We start from the raw sequence: 4,302 nt of genomic DNA on the forward strand, positions 1-4,302 counted from the left end.
ACGATAGAATGGCTGAGCAATTCTCTTCCACTAATGTTCCAGACTTAAATCAGGAACCCTTGACGCATCAACCATCAATCTTCTCTCCTGAGGCCGTCAATACCATGATAGGAGCAGAGAACAGTTTTTCTAGTAGGGCTGATTCTGAGATTATTGCAGAATCAAGAATGCTCAGTAGTCAATATGCTGCCTCTGTTACGATCATGTCTCGGAGGTTAATGGCGAGGGTGAGTGAGATTGATCATCTTAACATGCAAATATCTGGTTACGACAGAAGCTTGCTAATAAGGATAGTGAGAATAAAAGGCTAAAGCAAGAAAATCAATAGTTGAAAAAATTTACAGATTGGTATGCTCATGATCTGCAACCACGAATAGAGGAGCTGGAACGAGAAAGGGTTCAGATACAAGGTCAACATCGGCAGATAACAGCAGAGGTTCATCGTTTACTAGAAAAATAGGGACAATCTACTGTTAATCTCGCTGGCTTAGTAAGAAAACTTTTGACAATGTGTGTCCAGCATATCTTGTATTTCTTTTGACTAAATAAGATTTGAAGAGACAATAGTTTGTCTTATTCTTTATGCTATCTCTATAAAATCAGTCCTGAAATTCATCCAATCCGCATCAAGTTTTCTTCTCATCTCTATAACTCATCTGCATTCCTTCAACATTCTCGTTTTAAGCCTTCTATTCTTTTCTCAATGGCTCATTCTTCTAACATTTCTCTAAATCCATCCATGAGGCATTCTGCATCTCAACCTCCTGTCCTTTCTGCAGCTACCATTGGTGCCATGTTGCAGCAAGAGAATAATAGTTTGGCTAATAAGTCAGACTCCGATGCTATCTACGACTTGGTGAGTCTTGGGACTCGCTACTCATCCTCTATTGTTGCTTTTTCCCAGCGGGTACAAGCCAAAAACCATGAGGTTGAAAGGCTTAAAGAACAAATTGTTGTACTTCAACGAATTGTTCAAGAGTCTCACACAAGGGAAGGAATCATTCGGCAGAAGAATAAACAGTTGAAATCTCTATTAGATTCTTCATTCCGCTTACCAGTTCCCATGGATAGGGATGACATGATATTGTATGAAGAGAATGAGCGTCTCAAACATGAGGCTAAGAACCTCAAGTTTATGTAAAAGAAAAAAAAATATCTCTCTATTTTTATGAACTCTGGTCTACCTTTTAAGAGATATTCATAACATGCATCATACTTATTTCTCTTCTAATCATACACAATCTATCTTCCGGTAAAGGTTTTGTGAATATATCTGTTAACTGATTGTGTGTGTTTGTGAACTCTAGTACTATATCGCCTTTCTGCACATGATCTCGAAGAAAATAATATCTTATTTCAATATGCTTAGTTCTAGAATGTTGTATTGGGTTCTTCGAAAGATTTATAGCACTTGTATTATCACATTTGATTGGAATGTGATTATACATGAGTTTAAAATCTTCAAGTTGTTGCTTCATGTAAAGAACTTGAGCACAACAACTACCCACAGCAACATATTCTGCCTCAGCAGTAGATAGTGCAACATAATTTTGTTTTTTTTTTTACTAAACCAGAAAACTAGTGCATGACCTAAGAAGTGACATGTTCCACTAGTGCTTTTTCGATCTATTTTACAGCCAGCATAATCTGCATCTGTGTAGCTGATTAGATCGAAAGATGTGTGCTTAGGGTACCATAACCCTAAGTTAATTGTACCACTAAGATATCTAAGAATGCGCTTAACTGCAATTAAATGTGATTCTTTTGGAGATGATTGAAAGCGTGCACATAAGCACACACTAAACATAATATCTGGTCTACTGGCTGTCAAATATAATAAGCTACCAATCATACCTCGATATACCTTCGAGTCAACTGGTTTACCGGATTCATCTTTATCAAGTTTAGTGGATGGGCTCATTGGTGTTCCAGTTTCTTTAGCGCCTTCCATCCCAAACTTCTTCAGCAATTCCTTAATATATTTTGATTGATTGATGAATGTCTCACTTTTTCCTTTCTTAATTTGCAATCCGAGAAAGAATGTAAGCTCTCTCATCATGCTCATTTCAAATTCTTCCTGCATAGTCTTAGCAAAAACTTGGCACATATTTTCATTAGTAGTACCGAATATTATATCATCAACATAAATCTGAATCAAAAGAATATCATCATTTTCATATTTAATGAAAAGAGTTGTGTCGATTTTTCCTCTTGAAAAACCTTTTTCAATCAAGAAACCACTGAGTCTCTCGTACCAAGCTTTAGGAGCTTGTTTAAGTCCATATAATGCTTTTGTGAGTTTGAAAACATGATTTGGGGAAATATGATTTTCAAAACCTGGAGGTTGCTCAACATATACCTCTTCATTTATAAAACCATTTAAGAAAGCACTTTTAACATCCATTTGAAAAAGTTTGAAATCTTTATAACAAGCATATGCAAGTAGCATTCGAATAGCTTCTAATCTTGCTACAGGTGCATATGTCTCATCATAATCGATTCCTTCTTCTTGATTAAAACCTTGGGCTACAAGTCGAGCCTTATTTCTAGTAATGACTCCGGACTCATCTTTCTTGTTTCTAAAAACCCATTTTGTTCCAATAATAGTATGATTTTTGGGTCTAGGAACAAGTGTCCAAACATCATTTCTTTCAAATTGATTCAACTCTTCTTGCATAGCTAGAATCCAAGATTCATCAAGAAGTGCGTCATCAATATTTTTGGGTTCAATTTGAGATAGAAAAGCAGTATGATTGCAAATATTTCTAAGAGATGATCGAGTACTTACACCTTGTGAAGGTTCTCCCAAAATTTGTTCCACTGGATGATCTTTCACAAATTTCCACTGTTTGGTTGTATCTTGTATTAAATTTTGATGATCTTTCCTGATGGCTCCATGTTGAACTTCCTCTATTGTTTTCTCTTTATTGAGATTGAGACTTTCCGTGTTATTTATACCTCCTTCATCAGATTTTGCATCAAACTTGCCTAAATTATCCCAATTTTGCCTATTCTCACGATCTTCCCTTTCGAGTTGTCTCCAAATGTCACGTATCCTTCTTCTTTAGATCTAAGATCAAAGAACTTAGTCTTGTCTCCCATCATGTGTCTTGAACATCCACTATCTAAAAACCACTTATTTTTGCTTGTGGATGACTTCATGCATACCTATAAAAACAATTAAAATGATTTTTCTTGGTACCCAAGTTCTTTGGGTCTTTTATTTATTAGTATTAGAAGAAACAAGATTTTTAGGTACCCATATGGCCCTAATAGTCATTGTATGTTTCTTCTAATAGGACAAGTATGATAATTATGACCATTTCTATTACAAAAATTACAAATAGCATGTGACATATATGAAAAACTTGAATGATTATAATAATATCCTTTTTTGACAAAATTATTTTTATGAAAAGAATTTTGAATATTAGTCTTTGATGTAGAATGATTATCAAAGAAATTTTTATAAGGTTTGTATTTTTGTTTTGGCATATATCCAAATCCTGCCTTGTCAAAAACACATCTTTGACTACCAAGAAGTTTTTCAAAATTTCTTTTTCCATTCGTAAAGTTTTCAACAATATTTTCTAAATCGGTTTTCTTCTTATTCAATTCAAGATTTTCATCTTTCAAAATGATACTTTCTTTTCTTAAAATTTCAATTTCGTTTGTTAAAGAAGAATTTTTCTTTTTCAAAGCAGTATACTTGATACCCAATTTTTCAAATTCCTCATAAATCTCTTCTAAAACATTTTGCAATTCTTCATATGAAGGATTTTCAATATTATCAAGATTTGTTACCTCAATGTCATCTTTAGCCATAAGACAAAGATTTGCTGATTCTTCATTGCTTGCTTCACTATCTGAGCTACTTGAATCATCATCCCATGTAACTTTCATTGCTTTCTTGCCCTTGTTTCGATCTTTCTTTAGCAGAGGACAATCTGGCTTGATATGACCAGGTTTATTGCATTTATAACAAATTAAAGTGTCATTTTTACCTGAATCTTTCTTGGAAAACTTTTTGAAGGATTTCCTCGGAGGAGTTCTATTTTTCTTCAAGAACCTCTGAATTCTTCTTGTTATCATCGTAATTTCTTCATCTTTATCGTCATTTTCCTCATCTTCATCACTTTCACTTTCATGAGGAACAGCTTTAAGTGCTAAGCTCTTCTTTGGCTTTCCTTCTTCTTCTCCTCTTTTCAATGTGTACTCATGGGTGATAAGTGACCCGATGAGTTCATTGACTTCGAGCTTCTTGAGGTCTCTAACTTCAAGAATCGCTGTAACTTTTGATTC

This window comes from Carya illinoinensis, chromosome 15 (genome assembly GCF_018687715.1).
Source record: "Carya illinoinensis cultivar Pawnee chromosome 15, C.illinoinensisPawnee_v1, whole genome shotgun sequence".
NCBI lineage: Eukaryota > Viridiplantae > Streptophyta > Magnoliopsida > Fagales > Juglandaceae > Carya > Carya illinoinensis.